The sequence below is a fragment of the Mus pahari genome, unplaced genomic scaffold (assembly GCF_900095145.1).
Source record: "Mus pahari unplaced genomic scaffold, PAHARI_EIJ_v1.1 scaffold_11530_1, whole genome shotgun sequence".
Taxonomy (NCBI): Eukaryota; Metazoa; Chordata; class Mammalia; order Rodentia; family Muridae; genus Mus; species Mus pahari.
In genome coordinates, this window is record NW_018393203.1 from 7,269 (window position 1) to 25,985 (window position 18,717).

General features: G+C 43.5%; 7 non-coding genes across 7 annotated transcripts; 5 read left to right on the forward strand and 2 right to left on the reverse strand.

Moving 5' to 3' along the window:
• The first annotated feature begins 956 nt into the window (after positions 1 to 956).
• On the forward strand, positions 957 to 1,028 carry Trnac-gca. The gene has a single exon. It is a non-coding gene; the product is annotated as a tRNA-Cys (tRNA).
• Positions 1,029 to 2,898: 1,870 nt separating this feature from the next.
• On the reverse strand, positions 2,899 to 2,970 carry Trnac-gca. The gene has a single exon. It is a non-coding gene; the product is annotated as a tRNA-Cys (tRNA).
• A 911-nt stretch (positions 2,971 to 3,881) lies between these two features.
• On the reverse strand, positions 3,882 to 3,953 carry Trnac-gca. The gene has a single exon. It is a non-coding gene; the product is annotated as a tRNA-Cys (tRNA).
• Positions 3,954 to 7,447: 3,494 nt separating this feature from the next.
• Trnac-gca lies at positions 7,448 to 7,519 on the forward strand. The gene has a single exon. It is a non-coding gene; the product is annotated as a tRNA-Cys (tRNA).
• An 892-nt stretch (positions 7,520 to 8,411) lies between these two features.
• Trnac-gca lies at positions 8,412 to 8,483 on the forward strand. Its single transcript has one exon. It is a non-coding gene; the product is annotated as a tRNA-Cys (tRNA).
• A 7,146-nt stretch (positions 8,484 to 15,629) lies between these two features.
• On the forward strand, positions 15,630 to 15,701 carry Trnac-gca. Its single transcript has one exon. It is a non-coding gene; the product is annotated as a tRNA-Cys (tRNA).
• Positions 15,702 to 16,629: 928 nt separating this feature from the next.
• Positions 16,630 to 16,701, forward strand: Trnac-gca. The gene has a single exon. It is a non-coding gene; the product is annotated as a tRNA-Cys (tRNA).
• The last annotated feature ends 2,016 nt before the right edge of the window (positions 16,702 to 18,717 follow it).

An 18,717-nucleotide genomic window follows, 5' to 3' on the forward strand; every position in this document is an offset into this window, starting at 1 on the left:
GAAAGGATATAGGTACAGAGACAAAATTTAGAGCTAAGATGAAAGGATGGACTATCCAGAGACTACCCTATCCGGAAATCCATCCCATCATCAGCCACCAAACCCAGATACTAATGCACATGCCAGCAAGATTCTGCTGAAGGGACCCTGATGTAGCGGCCTCTCATGAGGCTATGCCAGTGCCTGGCAAACACTGAAGTGGATGCTCACAGCCAGCTATTGGATGGAACACAGAGCCCCCAATGGAGGAGCTAGAGAAAGTACCCAAGGAACTGAAGGGGGATGCAACCCTGTAGGTGGAACAACAATATGAACTAACCAGTACCCTCTGAGCTCGTGTCTCTAGCTACATATGTAGCAGAAGATGGCCTAATCGGCCATCATTGGGAAGAGAGGCCCCTTGATCTTGTAAACTTTATATGACCCAACACAGGGGAAGGCCAGGGCAAGTAGTGGGAGTGGGTGGGTAGGGGAGCAGGGACGGGGACGAGTATAGGGAACTTTCGGGACAGCATTTGGAATGTAAATAAAGAAAATAATAATAATTAAAAAATGAAAAAAAAGAAGGGGTGTTTTCTAAGTCCCTCCTAGAGAATCTGACTAAGGAGTCCTAAGCAGACTGAGAACTCTCCATTCTGTCCATTCTTGCCTCCTACTTACCCCCAAAGGTCCATTTTTGGGTTTGAATTTGGCTCTTTTAGTTGGGTTAAAAGTTGAAGTAGTACTACCTGAAGCCTTCTGAATTTAATGCCCCTGCCTCAGCTAGGATCTAAGCCAGAAAAAATGCCAGTGGCTCATGAAGATATGGCAATGAGTGGAGCAGAGGCAGCTCAGGCCTGGGCCTCATAGGAGGAAGCAGATGATGACAGAGCACTGGCAAATGCACATGCCAGATGTTAACAGACAGGGAGTGGCCATGCAGGTTCTGAGTGCCCATGAGACCTTAACAAACAGGTGGGGGTATAGCTCAGGGGTAGAGCATTTGACTGCAGACCAAGAGGTCCCTGGTTCAAATCCAGGTGCCCTGTACCAAAAGTAAGACAAAGTTTGTTTTACTCATGGAGATATAAAACACTCAGTCTTGTTTCTTCCATTCACTCCAGTCATGGACACACATCATACATGCAAACACATCATCCAGACACACCCACAAAAATACACATACACATATACACTCACACAGGCACATATACACTCATACCTACACATACATGCAATTTAAGCACACATACACACATCACCAGTGTTGGGAATTTTCTGTGTCCCTATCTCTCTATAATACTAATTTTCATTAGTGGTGAATCAGGTTTCCTAGTATGCTGGAGATGAGAAGTCACAGAGCATCCCTGGTGAGGCAGTGCAGGGGTGTGGTTCTAATGAGATAAGTCTACACCGGTATCAGGGCATAAGTCGCTGGCAGGGCAATTGCTTAAAGTTCATGCAATCCATGACTCAAGGCTTTGCCCTGCTGGCCACACTGCTGGCCATGTCATGGTCCAGAGACCATCCATTCTCTTATTGTCACTTCGCCACAATTCTAAGAACAGAGGCATTCTTCAGGTTTTTTCTTCTGATACATCGAGGGATTTCACAAGAGGGAGGAAGATGGGAGACAATGGATGCTACTCAATCCCAGCTCAGGAAGGCTGGCACAAGAGTCCCTGAATCATTAATGTGAACTCTGCTATGACTTGGTCACTATGAGTTCTGTCTTACTTGGGCCTGATTTAACCAATGACTTTTCACATCTGTAGCATGAATTGCTTATATAAAGTTAATAGGTATGAGCAAGTGTATCTGAAACATCCCTAGAGGGTTTAAGAGACACAGGTAGGGCATCCTAAGGTACTGTTTCCAGAGAATCTGGTTTAGGTTTTCTTGAGTGGGCACTAAGGACATTTGCTTCTGGCCTATCCTATCCTACTTGTCTTATGTTCTTAGAACACATGGTGTTTTGAACCCAACAAAGGGGGTTTCAGCTTCATAACCTGCCATGCAGGTCATCAATACAGTTCACAGAGACCACAGCTTGGCAAGACTGTGGATGACTTTACAAAGCAGCTTCGAGGTCCACCAAAGCTAGCCAACAATGAGGATGCTTCCTGGTCAGTGCCAACTTGGTTCACCATGTCCTGTGGCTAATATGTGTGGTGTCTTCACCAACAGCATTTAGTGAGCATGTGCTAGTAGGCATCCATCTGTGACCAATGGCAATACCTGTATCATACTGGGTGTCTCAGAACACCAGGGTTTAATTGAAATTGCCATACACAGGGGATTATGCTCATCCAAGAAGCCATAGATTGCCAAATAAGACACTTCTGTGCCAGGTCTGGGATATTTCCCTTTGAGTTGTTAGTCAGGGGTGTCCTGGAGACACAAATGTTTCTTATTTTCTCTTAGTGTCAAGTACTGCTGTTGAAAAGTTAACTACCATGATCTCTAGTCCTGTATGTATCACCTGCTCCTTGTAGCCTAGGGTTTTAAAATCTCTTTGGTGCTGAAATTCATTGACACTTCCTGCAATACTCATCCATAGTGCTGAGTACTTGCAGAAAGTTAGCATGGAAGCCCACATCTTCCTTTATGGGAAAATATCTTATATTTTGTCCTTTCAACATTTTCTGTTTCTAATCATTGTGCAAACCTGAGGCAGGGTTAGGTGTTGCATAGATTCAGAGTCTTGTAAGTTTGTCCCTTTGTGTGAGAATTCTGTTAAGTACTCTTAAGGCTAAGTCATATTCATGGAAGATCTCAAATTACTTCGTATTTTGCAGCACAGAGAGAAAGGCTATGCAGTTTACCCAAGAAACTTCAACTAATGGAGACCTCCTAGCTTCACTGAAGACCCAATTAAGGTGGATGTGGCAAGTTCACTACCAAAATCATATTTAAGAAAGGGGGCACCTGGATTTGAACCAGGGACCTTTTAATCTGCAGTCAAATGCTCTACCCCTGAGCTATAGCCCATTTTATAGGTAAGGTAACCTCTCATTATCACATCTTCTACCTTGGTACCACACCCATGCTTGCTCTGTGTTCATGATCTACTGCTTCCTCTACTGATCTTGAACCTGGAAGAGTTTTTCTATTAAACTCTGCCCTTCACCTTTCTCCTTTGCAGCTTTGATTAGCCCACCTCAGTGCACCCCTCTCTCTGGGTGTGCTGCAGACCCCTCTCCTTCAGATCTAGGAAGACACTTAATCGTAGTGGTTTCCTTCAGTTCACAATTAATTTTTTGTAAATGGCCAAGACAAGAGCTGCGGGTTCTGGGTCTTCATTAGCCCAATCTGAAACCCAGAGAGAACTTTATCCTCCAGGACATCAGCAGGGTGCTCATCACTTCACTCCATCATTTATTCACTCAATGACACACATGGAGTGCATTAGCTCTGGTGACTTATCAGCCACCGTGAATACACAAAGAGAGATCAGTCATTTTTCTTTTTCCTCAGAGTCTTAGTATACACAGGAGTCAAATTCATGGACTGGGTCTTTCCTCTGACTGAGCAGGAGCCAAAGCACAGGTTCTACATGGGGAAGTGGAACTAAGGATCACCCTATGGAGGCTCTGGAGGGACTTCCTGATGGGACAGCTATGGAAATTCCCAGAGGAAGAAGCCACTCCTCAGCTTCATAGGACTCTTCTCTGTGACCGTCTGCACCAAGTGAGTGTTACAGAGCCTTGGAGTGTAACTTGTGCCACAACATGTGACCTGGATGGGTCTCACAGTTGGTCCTATAGTAGCTCCTCTCAGAGAAGAGAACAGAGACCAGGCCTGAGCAGAATACATAGCACATGGGAGGACAGCATGTTAGGCAGCTCTGTGTTAACCAATACTTCACATTTGCTCTCTTGTACACAAAGGAGACAATAAGAAGGGGGCACCTGGATTTGAACCAGGGACCTCTTGATCTGCAGTCAAATGCTCTACCCCTGAGCTATACCCCCATCTACTTCATGTATATCTCATAAACATCTCTGAAGCTGTATGGCCATTCCCCAACATATGTACTTTTCAGTTCTCTGAAATCATCTGCTTTGTCCTGTGAGGCCCAGCTTTAAGCCAACTCTGCACACCTGTCTGTTACCTCCTCTTAACCACCACGTTATTATTCTGTTTCACAGCTGAGACAGAACACAAACACCAGGAAGTCTACATTTAACTCATCCTGCAGACCTACCTATGAAAGAGGGCTGGGTGTTAAGCAATTGATGGCTTTTGAGGTAGAGAGAACTGTTTTCTTTAAGGGAGTGGCTTTTGGTGAGTCAATCTTATTGCAGTGGAATACTTCTGCCCCAGAAGCATATGGACAATACATTTAGGAGGATAAGGAGACTGGAGTACAAAGGTAGGATGACTCTGTGTAAAGGAGATAAAAGAAGAATTTGAAGGTGAACATGATCAAAATATACCATATAACCCCTCAAAGAATATATATATATATATATATATATATATATATATATATATATATATATATATATACTCATCAATAGGGTCTTACCATCAGGTTGTGGAGAAGAACCAATAACCTTTGTAATAGCTGGTGACACAATGTCATAAGTTTAACCATAACTTTTTAAAAACTGGCAGAAAGGCCCACTCCATTAGATGGTATAGATATGTAATCCTGCTGTCCTAGCCTTGATCCTGGGACTAGCTAGGTCATGGGCCCTAGAACAAAACCTACTACTGTTGTTCTGCTAAAGGAGCACTGCAATAAAATGACTGCTAATGATGAACTGCTACACCATAGATCAGTGCTTTGGTCAGCTCACATTGGAGAATCTTCTCCTTGCAGTAGATGGAAGTTAACACGGAGACCCACAAATGGGCAGTGTACAGAGGGTGAGAGACTGTGGAGCACTCAGTAGTAAGTGGGGTCCCTTCTTCAAGCCCTGCACCCAAGGTCAGAGTGCTGAGCTGAAGAGGAGGCAGAATGGCCGCAAGAGCCAAGGCTGGGGGATAACTCCAAGGAAGCAGCGGCATCAGTGTTGTGTTCATTTTGCCCAGCTTTTCCTTTCCACTTCCGATCTGCAGAAGAGTGATAAGACATAACCATAGGAAACAGCCAGCACTAGGTTGTCTGAAGTCTCCTCTGCTAACAATATTGATCCAAAACTGTTCTATTTACTCCATTGTAGATATTTAAAACAAGGACAATTTCAGTCCTATAATTTGCTAAAATGTGTTAATAATTCTAATATTCTTCCCCTCTGACACATTTTTAACTCTATTTCTTAATCTCATTTCTCTGAGCACTAGTCCTTTCCATGCTCCTGCTAGTGAGGCCCATTACATCACAGGTATAACATTCAACTGATATTCATTACTTTTTTACTGTTTTTATTCACTTATTCACTTTATATCCTGCTCACTGCCCCCTCCTTGTTACCCCTCCCACAATCCTTACCCCCAAATTTCTTCTCTTCTGAGAAGGTGGGGCCCCCACCCTGGCATTTCAAGTCTCTGCCAGAGTACATGCATCCTTTCCCACTAAGGCCAGACATGGCAGCCCACCTAGGAGAGCATATGCCACATACAGGCAATAGCTTTTGGCATAGCCCTCTCCCCATGTGGAGACCAAGCTGCACATCTGCTGCATATGTCAGGGGAGACCTAGGTACAGCTTGTGTGTTCAACTGCTTTTCTAATCTAATTCCAGTCATCTCCCACATTCCTCCAACAAGCAGCATTGTTAGGTCCCATTATAATTACAACACAGACCCCAGTATCAACTTCTCTCTTACTGTTCTCTGTTCTCTGTTCTCTCTTACTGTTCTAGAGTCACTTACATGGTTACTATACTACACTATTGCCATGAACACACATCATGATCAAGGTAAATTATCATCCAAAGAAGCACTAAACTGGGGGATTGCTTCCACTTTTTACTTTTAGTCTGTGACGGCCATGGTGAGAAGCATGGTAGCACACAGGTAGACTTGTCACTGAAGCACAAACTGAGAGTTTATATCTGACACACAAGTAGGATGCAGAGTGTCTTAGCCTGATGGAGATTTTCAAATCTCAAATTATATGCTCATTGACATATTTCCTCCTACACAGTCACACCTCTCAACATCCCTAAATAGTTCCACTATCTGGTGACCTAACATTCAAATACATGTGCGTATGGGGGCATTTTCATTCAAACCACCATATTATTGTATGAAAAATATTTAAATTAAATGTATAAACTATCAATACAGCATATGGGAAGAAGTCTTATCACGCACAAAAAGGCTAAACATTTTACTTCATTCACCTCTTATCAGAAGGGCTCCACTCCCAAAGGAAGAAATGTCATTTTGATGAGAAACACTTATCAAAGTGTTTCAAAGAAGAACTTGAAATCTGAAAAGAGACACTTCCACACAGACAAGATGATGGAAAGGATGAATTACCTGGTGAACGTGGAGGGGATCCATAGTGCCTTGACTGTGACGCATGGTTTGTGGGAAACCAGAACAAAAGGAGCCGGAACCTGGGTCCCTATAGGAAACAGAAAGTAGAGATATTTATTATTGATCATCTGAGCATGGAAAATTGTTCAAAAAGGTATTTCATAGAGAATTCAACGTGTATAGAAGATTTTGAAAGAAATGAAAAGGTTTAAACATGAGGCTGCCATTAACTTGAGGAAAAACAAAAGTTCCAGCAGACTGTCTTCATCCTGTTTAGAATGTCTGACGTCACTATGAACAAATCATCGCGAATAAACGTAGTGTCATCCAACCAAAAGCTTGGACATGACTGTACTGGGAAAGTCAGAATGGAAGAGGATATGAAGTTATGATCTCATCCACAAGTCAGTTAATTACTGATGTGTAGACATGATGACATAAGAGGCACCAAGATGTGTGTGTTTTTTCCTAAGTGCACAGGACACACTAGCAGAGATGGCTAACCCTCTGGGGAATGGCTCCCATTGGATGATACGAGCAATGAACCAAACAGAAGAAGTCTGGACACGTGTGGATGTTTTCTTAGTAATTTTTCAAAAATAATATTGAGTTTTCAAAATAATCCAACTGTGCATACATTTTGATTAGCAAATAGATGAAACCAAGTTTGTGTAGTGGTGACAGGTTTGAAGGCTCAGGGAGAGGCCACAGTGTGAGGATTCTCAGTGCCCTGCTCTGCTGACGCAGCTCCCCCACAGGCCAGCTAAGTAGCCCTTGTGTTGCATGTGGGTTTAGTTGAGTTGAAGGCTGAAGCAGCACCAGCTGAAGCCTCCTGCCTCAGTGAGGACCTCAGCAGGAGAGTGCTGGTCATTCATGAGGACATGGCGGTCAGATGAGCAGAGGCAGCTCAGGGCTGGGCCTCATAGGAGGAAACAGATGATGACAGAGCACTGGTAAGTGCACATGTCAGATGTTAGTAGGCAGGGAGTGGCCATGCAGGTTCTGAGTGCCCATGAGACATTAAACAAACAGGTGGGGGTATAGCTCAGGGGTAGAGCATTTGACTGCAGATCAAGAGGTCCCTGGTTCAAATCCAGGTGCCCCCTACCACAAGGTTGTTTTTACTCATGGAGATATCACACTCTCAGTCCTGTTTCTTCTATTCACTCCAGTCATGGACCTCATCAAAGCTGGAGGCTACAGACCAGCCCAGCATGTGGATAGATGGCTTTCTTCCATTTCTTCCTACATGCTGACTGTCCCTCCCATTCTTATTAACTGTCTCCCCTGTTCCTGGAATATACCTAGTTCCTCTGGATCTATTAGCTTCTAAATGGAACACAAGTATAATAAGGGAGAATTTATGGACTTTTTTAGCCCAGCAGTTATAGTGACAGCCAGTGTCCAGGAAACAATAAGGAAAGCCCAACCATAAAAGGATGTACCTCTGTGGCTATCTGGTGAATCTGTAGTCAGAAATAATGAGGCAAATCACAGAATTGGGCTGTCTGTGTAGGGTAGACATTTCCCCTGTGAGCGTCTCTTCCCCTTGCAGAGCCCACTGCTCCCTTGCTTCACCCTCAGATGCTAAAGACTGTCTCTGCTGTCCCAGGAAGAGAGGGCTCCTACAGTGATGCTGCTGACAGTGCCAGCTGTGGTCCTGTGAGAACTCTGAGTGACAGCCCATCTGTCTTCAGGGAAGGAAGGGAGGGGTGTCTGGGGGCTCATGTAGAAGGCAGTTGGCCAGCTCTTGAGCTAACTGAGGACAGCAGTGTGAAGTGGGCTCAGGGTCTGCAGGCTGCTCTGTTCCTTTTTTTGGTTGATGATGCTTTTCAAGGATGGGCCTGGAAAGCTTCAGAGCTGAGGAAGGCATCTCACTAGTCATGTCTGGCAACTTCTGGAAAATGGGTTTGTGAGCATCTATAATTTAACTTTATAGTCAGTCATAATCTATCGCCACTCAGATAAAGATTATTAACTGTGTACACTGTTACTAGTGGGGGTATAGCTCAGGGGTAGAGCATTTGACTGCAGATCAAGAGGTCCCTGGTTCAAATCCAGGTGCCCCCTTTTCATGTGATTTTGGCAACTCTCCACATTCATGTTGCTCTTTCCATTTTGAGTCATGGCTGGAGATTCTACCCATTGATGTTACAGCTGTGCAGATCCTTCATGTGACTGATGATTCTGTGTGGTTATTCAATCTCAAGTTTTTCTATTTAGCAAGTCTCAGGGTGAGTTTTCTAAGCCTATAAAAGCTAAGTTTTATTAGAGAAACACTTCAGTGGTTCTCAGCATATGGAATTCAACACACAGATGCACTGGGGATCAGGATAAGACCCTCAAGAAAATGGAGTCGGGGATACTGGCCTGGTAATACATTAGAGTTGGAGATGCCTAATTGGTCCATTAGAGCTGGAAATGTGGGAATCCAGGATTTCACAGGGGATGGGGAGCATAAGATCATATGGATTTCATAGATCACAGGTTTCCTAAGCTGCTCATTGGCCATTGGTGGCTCATGACTGACATCTGTCCTAATGGCTCAGCATCTGTGCTATAGCAGCCGTGTGTCCCTATTTTAAGTATTACCTCCTGGAATAAAGTTCCCAAACAAGGACCATGACTTTCTTGACAGCTGTTGCTATGGCTCAGTGTGAAGGGCCAAGCAGACATTAATCATACTGGACATTTGATTTGTACCATGGACAAATCCTCTGCCTGTCCCTTTTGCTGAAATCACAGACTAAATATGTAGACTCCACCCTCCTCCACTGTGCTGTTGGCCAACTGCATGTGTGTATTTCTAATAGCATGAGTACATTTTCCTATAAATAGTTTATTTTGCCATTTTTGCCACAATTCAAGCAAAGTACCATTGGAAGTTCTTCAGTGTGTATTTTCTGATTTGAAGATGAATGGGGGTGCTGCCCAAAGCTCATGTGTCTGTCTGACTCTCTGAAAAGCCTTTAATTATTAAAATATATTAAATGTCAAATCATTCAGTTCTATGAAATATTTGAGGACCATCCTTCTAAAGTACATCTAGATAGACAAGCTTTGCTTGTTTCTAGGTATTTACTTTCTGCTGAACTTTGAAACTGTATGCAGGAGGCCAAATAAAGCTTATTTCTGTAATTAACTAGCTCCAAACATTACTATAGGTTTGTTTATAGGTGACTGACCACTTACTTGCATTTCTTAATTATTCTAAACAGTTGAAACTAGTAGCTTTCATAAGTCTAAAACTTTACTTTTAAAATGTGTTGCATATGCATAATACTTTAAGCAAGAGTTAAAACATATACTACATTGTAAAAAATATAATCTTAAATTTCTGTCAGTATAAAAAAATCTATACCAATGTAAAATATTTGATATTTGTTGCTTTTTAGTTTAAAAGTAGATACAATAATCTACTTTTCTTTTTTTATTTTCCCATATTGTCTCTTTTTTTTCCTTTTATCCCCCTTTCCCCTTCTTTCCTCTAATACTAGATAGGAGAGAAAGAAAGCTAGAGTCAAGAATGAGAAAGAGATCCCTGATTTTAACCTCCTTTCCTTTGTTTCCTCCCTGATTAAGATGGATAACAACTTGTAACTGACCCCCCTGAACAGCAAAAAACATCTATAACCCAAGGAGTGACCCACCCCACCTCTCCGTAATGGGGACATCATGTCTTTAAAATTGCTTCCTTTTGTCTGAGATTGAAGATATCTTTTGGGGGTCCTAAGAAATTTGGGCTGTTGGTGAAGTCCTGGGAGAGCTAGCTGTATACATTCTCTGAGTAATAGAAACATGAAGAGCTTAACTGAAGTCCTGGCTGAAGTAGTCTGTTAGGCTGGACATATGAGCTAGCTGCTTTGAAATAGTCCTGGATGCAAATTTTGAGGAAATAGCAGTTCAGGAAGTTTGTGAGGCTGAATCCCCTGGGCTCCTTCCTTTGTCTTCCTTGCTTTCTCTTCATTGGTGTCTGATCTTTTGCCCCGAAAACACACAAACTTCTAAAGGTAATGGTGTAGGTCCATTTCTGCATTAACATAGGAGGTGCCTGGAACCGGCCCTCTGCCACAGGGCTCCATACCCAGGTGGTGCTGGAAGAGAGCTAGCCTCCCAGGAGTGCGGACAGCCTGTGAGCACAGGTAGGGCCACCACTGCTGCTCAGAGGAACCCGTTCAAACCCCTCAGGACATAGGAACCAAGGGGCAGCCTGGAACGGGAGCCTTCCTGCTCAGAGGAACCCTCTCAGAACCCTCAGGACACCTGAAGAGGTACCCTAGGAAGGGAGCCTTCCTGTCTCTGTCTGCGCCCAGAGCTGATCCTGTGCCACACAGCTACATACACAAATACCTCCAGGAGAGAGCTGGTCTCCCAGGAGAGCCTGCATACCTGCAAGCACAGGTATGACCACCACTTCTCTTCACATTTTTGGCCTGAGAGGAACCCTCGGAGAGCCATCAGGACACAGGAAACAAGGATCAGCTGGGGACAGGATCCTTCTAGTTTCTGTCTGTACCCCAGAACTGACCCTGTACCACAGCTCTTCATACCTAATATCCTCCCAGAGAGAATGGGTCTCCCAGGAGTACTGACACACAGGCTTGCAGGACAGACAAGCCACAGTCAGAGACAGCAAGACCAGCTAACACCAGAGATAACTAGATAGTGAAAGACAAGAGCAAGAACATAAGCAACAGAAACCAAGACTACTTGACATCATAAGAACCCAGTTCTCCCACCACATCGACCGCTGGTCTCACCAACACACCAGAAAAGACTCTGATTTAAAATTACATCTCATGATGATGATAGAGGAACTTAAGAAGGACATAAATAACTCCCTTAAAGAAACAGACCTCAACAGACATAAGAAGATTGAAATAACCCCATGCCTCCTATCAGATCACTATGGATTAAGGCTGGTCTTAAATTCCAACAAAAACAACAGAAGACACACATACACATGGTAGCTAAACAGTGCTCTACTCAATGATAATGTGGTCAAGGAAGAAATAAAGAAAGTAAAGACTTTTTAGAATTTAATGAAAATGAAGGTACAACATACCCAAACTTATGGGACACAATGAAAGCAGTGCTAAGAAGAAAACTCATTGCTCTGAGTGCCTCCAAAAAGAAACTGGAGAGAGTATACACTAGCAGTTTAACAGCACACCTGAAAGCTCTAGAACAAAAATAAGCAAATACACCCAAGAGGAGTAGATGGCAGGAAATAATCAAACTCAGGGCTAAAATCAACCAAGTAGAAACAAAAAGAATCAACAAAACCAGGAGCTGGTTCTTTGAGAAAATCAGCAAGATAGATAAATCTTAGCCAGACTAACCAGAGGGCACAGAGACAGTATGGAAATTAACAACATGAGGAAGGAAAAGGGAAATATAACAACAGAAACTGAGGAAATCCAAAAAAATCATCAGAACCTACTACAAAGTCTATATTCAACAAAACTGGAAAATCTGGATGAAGTGGACAATTTTCTAGACAGATACCAGGTACCAAAATTAAATCAGGATCACATAAATGATCCAATATCCCCTAAAGAAATAGAAATAGTCATTAATATTCTCCCAACCAAAAAAAAAAAAAAAAACCAAAACAAAACACAAAAAACCCAGGACTAGATGGGTTTAGTGCAGAATTCTATCAGACCTTCAAAGAAAACCTAATACCAATACTCTTCAAATTATTCCACAAAAGAGAAACAGAAAGAACTCTACCCAACTCATTCTATGAAGCCACAATTACTCTGATACCTAAACCACACAAAGACCCAACAAACAAAGAGAACTTTAGACCAATCTCCCTTATGAATATAGATGTAAAAATACTCAATAAAATTCTCGCAAACCAAATCCAAGGACACATCAAAATGATCATCCATCATGATCAAGTAGGTTTCATCCCAGGGATGCAGGGATGGTGCAATATATGGAAATCCATCAATGTAATCCACTATATAAACAAACTCAAAGAAAAAGTGCAGATTCCTTGGAGTGGCAGTGGTGGTCTGACCTGCACTCTGCACTCACAGGCTTGTCTGCATTCTTAGGAGGCTCGTTCCCTCCCAGTGCTATTTGGGTATGGGGCCCTGTTTTACAAGAAATTTTTGAAGGCTTCCCTCAGCATTGTGAATGTAGTAGGTCTTTGCCTGGGCTCTGCGACTTTGTCCCAAGCTCCTAAAATCACCAAGTGACAGTTCTGTAATGGCATCATCAAATTTAATTTGTTCTTGTAAGTCAGAATACTGCCCTTCACCAACCAATTGATCTTTAGTAATCTTTTTCCTTCTTACTCTATTTCATTGTTCAATATTCACTGCTTCCTCTGCCCTCCACGTTAACCACTGTAACTGCTGCCCAGCCTCTACAACGGCTGTTACGGTGTTTTACGTCTTGGGGAACAGCTCTATTTTGAGTATCCCAGTTACTTAATGTTTGTTTAACACAAGGGGAAATGCATTTTGTAGGAAATAATAGCTTCTTTAAAAAGCCTAAAATCTATCATTTCTATTGGACACCACATTTTCTCATCATAATCATGATCAGAACCATTAGCAGGCATGTGCTGCACAATTCCTGGGAAAACTGATGGTGATTTCATCATTCCAGGGCGTCCTCTGGTGCTACACTTGGCTCATGATTAACACTTCCTCCCCGGATGGACTGTTTCTTCTTAACTCTGTCATCTTGCAAGGGCTTGTTATCTTTCCAGCTCCCTGCCCCACTCAGGAACTTCTGGGACTTGAAGCTTGAAATGCCCAGCAAAGGGAGAGACAGAGATGTGCCTCCTAGCGAAATCTGCTTCCCTCATTCATCCTGCTGGAAGCTCCTGCTTGCAGTCGCCGGCTCTTAACCTTTTTGTTCCATTTTTCTGGTGCTACTAACTTCTCAAGCGCTTCAATCTCCACCCATAACCTCACAGTTGCATAGTCAATTCTGCAACACTTTTAAAAATGAGAGAATAGGGTAACCCTTCTGTTTTTTCTATTACATCCAGTTTTTGTTTCTCAGACCCCTCCATATCCTCTCACAACGTTTCCAATTGTTGATCTATTCTCTCAACCTTTTTGAGCCATAATATAGCAAGAAAGAGAAGAGATAGAAAATTCCCTCTGGGAGAAAAGTGAGAGAGCCTAGAGGCAGCAGCACTGATAAACCTTTGCAATATTCTGAAACAGAATATTCATTTCATTCTACCTTGCCATTCCCTCCACAGCAAGAGAAATCAGATTTCCATTCGGAAAAACCCCACATTTGGCATCACTTATAGGTATGCTTTTCTTGGCGGCTTTAACCCTTCCAACCCTCATTCCACCCAATCCCTTCCAACCTCCAAACACTAGGTAAAAGAGAAATAAGGTTAGAGGGGAAAGGGGAACTAGACTCTTTAGACTACTACTATCTGATTAGGGCCATCTAATTTCTTGGGACCAAAGAAAAAAAAATTGTCACCAGAATATGTCTAACCAGCAAACCAGCAGTAGCAAAAGAAGCAGCACAAACCAGCCGCGGCCGCTGCAGGCCCTCTCTGAGTGCACACATTTGCATGCTCTCAGGACTCCCCAGAATTCCAAACATAAATTATCTGTAGCTGTCAAATACCAAGCCCTTCCTAGAAGCCGAGACAATTGTATTTAGTGGCTGTGGACCATCTGAAGCAGCTCCATATCCCACATCTGGGATTAAAACAAAAAACATATACACATAAAAATGTTTTGGATTTAAAAAAAAAAAACCAAAGTTCTCACTACACTGAGCAGCAAAGCCTGCAGTATGCTGGGCATGGAGGGATTCTGCATGTCCTAGGGTAGATATATGGGAAGGACATGGTAAATCGAAGCCTGATAGAGTCCAGTCTGAAGGATGTGGGTCAGGTCCTCTAGCACATTCGACATCAAACATCGTCATGTGTACTATATCCTTGGGTGAAACAGTGCCAATGACCTGTGTTAATGAGGGAGTCTACATAGGTTCAATAGCAATACTCAAGAACTTTATGTCAATCAAGTTGTGCTTGAAGACTCTGACACCTGCCGATACCATGTTATCAACTGTCCTGTATCAAGCTTCAGTGATAATGGTCTCCAGACTTTCTTCATCATATCTGTAGACTCTTCAGGACTTGGGTATTAAATAAGAGTATTTCATTTGTCAATCCTAGAGAGTCTGAATAAGGAGTTCCCAGTGGATAGATAACTTTCTATTCCATCAGTTTCTGCCTTCCACTCACCTGTAAGGTCAACAAAGCAGCCATTGCCTTTATATGTGGCTTCTTTAGTTAGAATGAAGGAGGTTGAAGCAACATCACCCAAAGTCACCAGAATTTAATGCCCTTGCCTCAGCTAGAATTAAGGATGGAGAATTATGGGGTGGTGGGCTGTGCACAGACAGTCTGGTCCCTGGTAGAGCAAAGGTCTGGAAGCCCAGAACCCCGGCTGACAGTGATTTCTACCTGCATGGGACTGCAGGAGTTCGGCCACACCTCCTGGGTACCTGACTCCTGTCAATTAGCTACAGCCTCCCACAGCCCCCCTGCAGAGAGGTATGTGGCATCAATCACATAGTAGCTGCACCAAGCCCTCCCACGTGCAAATAAGGTTTCTCCAAACTCTCAGTTCAAGCCAATGAGAACTACCCGCTGTCAAACCGTGAATCGTCCCCCAAACTGTATATAAATCCTATCCAGGGAATAAAGGTGTGCGAGAACTGCTCCGTTGCCTTAGACTTTTGTCCTAAGCTGTCACACTTGGGAAGAGGTCTGCTCTCCTGACGTGCTGGTGCTGCCCAAGGCTCTGCAGCACTCCTCACTGGCTAGTCGGTCTCTCTTTGGGCCAGCCCAACCCTAATCAGTGCAGGGTTGCACAGAATTACAGTAAGGAAAGACGGAGGTGGAGCTGACCAGCACAGCCAAAACGGAGAAGTGACTTCCCCTCTCTGCACGAATTTGCTTTCTTCACTGGAACCCTCACAACAGGCCTGGCCAGAGATTTCAGTGGAAAGCCTCTGGTACTTAGGCGTACAGCGAATAATAGTCATTAATGAGGACATGGCAGTCAGATGAGCAGAGGCAGCTCAGACCTGGCCCTCATAGGAGGAAGCAGATGATGGCAGAGCACTGGCAAGTGCACATGCCAGATGTTAGCAGGCAGGGAGTGGCCATGCAGGTTCTGAGTCCCCATGAGACATTAACAAACAGGTGGGGGTATAGCTCAGGGGTAGAGCATTTGACTGCAGATCAAGAGGTCCCTGGTTCAAATCCAGGTGCCCCCTACCACAAGATTGTTTTTACTCATGGAGATATCACACACTAAGTTCTGTTTTATCCATTCACTCCAGTTATGGACCTAGTCAGATCTGGGAGCTACAGACCAGCGCATCATATGGACAGATGGCTGTCTCCTGTCTCTTCCTACATGCTGACTGTCCCTCCCATTCTTACAATCTGTCTTCCTTGTTCCTGCACATACCTAGTTTCTCTGTTGGATGGTAGATATGTAGATATGATATTAAATAGAAAGCAGGAATTATAAGGGAGAATTAGGGACTTTCTAGGCACAGCAGTTACAGTGAAAAGTGTCCAAGAACCAGAAAGGAAAGCCCAACCATAAAAGGATGTGGCTCTGTGGCTCTCTGGTGAATCTGTAGTCAGAACTAAGGAGGGCAGTCACAGAATCAGGTTGTCTGTGTAGGGTGGACATTTCCAATGTGAGCTTCTCTCCCCCTTCCAGAGCCCACTGTTCACTTGCTTCACCCTCAGAGGCTAAAGACTGGCTGAGCTGCTGTCCCAGGCAGAGAGGAATCCTGCAGACTTGCTGCGTTCAGTGCTAGCTAGGGCCCTGTAAGAACTCTGAGAGACAGCCCATCTGTCTTCAGGGAAGGAAGAGAGGCGTGTCTGGGGGCTCAGGTGAAAGGCAGGGGCCATCTCAGCGCTAACCCAGGACAACAGTGTGATGGGCTCAGGGTCTGCAGGCTGCTCCTCTCCATTTGCTTGGCTGGTGATGCTATTCAAAGATAGGCTTGGGAAGTGTAAATACCTAGTTTATATAGGTATAGGAAAACTGCTAGCTGAGGAAGGCATCTCACCAGTCTGACAGCTTCTGGAAAGTAGGTCTGTGGGCATCTGCAATTTAACTTCATAGTCAGTCCTAATATACCACTACTAAGATGAGAATTATTAACTGTGTACACTAGTACCAGTGGGGGTATAGCTCAGGGGTAGAGCATTTGACTGCAGATCAAGAGGTCCCTGGTTCAAATCCGGGTGCCCCCTTTTCATGTGATTTTGGAAACTGACTGTCCACATTCATGATATAGACAGACTTTCTCCCTTGACTCATGACTGAGGATCCAACTCATCTATGCTATGACTGTGTTATTACCAATCAGATCTTTCATGTGACAGCTGGTTCTGTGTGTTCATTGAATTTCAAGTTTCTAGTTAGCAAGTCTTCAGGGTTTTGAGGATATACAGAGAGTTTCCTAAACCTACAAAAGCTAGGGTTTTTTTTTTGTTTGTTTTTTTTTTTTTTTTTTTTTTTTGAGAAACCTACCAGTGGTTCTCAGCATATGGAATTCAACACACAGATNNNCTGGGNATCAGGATAAGACCCTCAAGAAAATGGAGTCGGGGATACTGGCCTGGTAATACATTAGAGTTGGAGATGCCCAATTGGTCCATCAGAGCTGGAAATGTGAGAATTCACGGACTCTGTGGTGAATTAAGCAGTGGTAACTTTATGCTCTGTGTCTGCAATCCTTATGTGAACTTCCTATTATTGCTTACATATCTTTAAGAACTCACCAATGACTCTTCGTAGCTTTTTTTTTGTATGATGGTGTAAATACTCTGCGTAAGTCTTGCTCTATGAATAAAGAATTCAGTGGAAGTATATTTACTAGATAAAATCTGAATTAATAATTTCCCAAGATGAAGCATTCTGTGATTGCCCTCATCAGCTTATGCAAATCACAAAACTTGTGCAAGGGCCTTTCTGAATCCTCTCCTTGTTCTCCATCTCCTCAGACTACATCCTTTGGCTATGGTCCTCTCTTACATCTTTGACATCTCTGTGGTCTTTAGACTTATTGTAGTGGCTTCTAGGAGAATGGTCCACAAGTAGAGATTCCTGGTAAAACTTGGGTAGATTCTGTAGGCTGAGTTCTGACTGTTCAAAGAGCCAGTCTTTATATCTGGTCCCTGCTGATTGTAACCTGATGGTTTGGATCCAACTTGGGGCAACAAAACAAAACAAAAAACAACAACAACAAAAAACAAAAACAAACAAACAACACACCCCCCAAAACAAAATCAACTCTCGGATTTGCAGTTTTTCTTTCAAACTTAGGACCAGAAAATGATAAGGCAAGAAAACAGAGGGTGAAAAAAATCACAGAAAAGATCCTCCATACAATGATGTGCTGAAGGCTAGAGTAGAGTGGGGACTCTAAAGGGGGTGAGGAATTTGCAGGAAAACCACAGGAGGGAAGCAGAGCAGGACTCCAGCCGTGCACACTGATTCTCTATGGTGGTTTGGATACGCTTGACCCAGAGAATGGCTCTATTAGGAGGTGTGGTCTTGTAGAAGTAGGTGTCTTTTATTGGAGGAAGTGCATCACTGTGGGTTTTGAGACTCTCCACTCAGNTCCCTGGAAGACAGTCTCTCCTGGCTTTAGTTGGATCAAGATGCAGTGCAGAACTCTTAGCTTTTTTTCCAGCAGCATATATGGCTGGATGCCATCATGCTTGTCACTGTGTTGATAATAAACTTAACCTCTGAAACTATAAGCCAGTCTAAATTAGATATTGTCGTTTATAGAGGTTGCCTTGGTCATGGTTTCGCTTCATAGCAATGAAAACCCTTACTAAGAAATTCTCCAACTGAGTACCCACAGATGCTCAGCTATAAGAATGATTTTCTTGGCTACTTTATTGTGTTCTATTGTCTGCCACCCTTTCAACCATTATACCACAACAAACCATTCCCACACTTCAACATTAGGTAGGAGAGAAGGAAGGTTAGAGGGGAAAGGGGGTTAGACCTCTTTAGACTACTTTCTGCTGACTAGGACTGTTAAGTTCCTTTGGGGGCCAGCCCAATCTTTGTTTTCAGAAGATCTGTAATCAGAAACCCAGCAACCCAGCAACCCAGCAACCCAGCAACCCAGCAACCCAGCAACCCAGCAACCCAGCAACCCAGCAACCCAGCTGTCCCGCGCCACCTTCTCGCCAGCAAGAAAAGACGCGGCACACAAACAGGATCCTTCTGCAGCAAAGCTTTAATGCTCT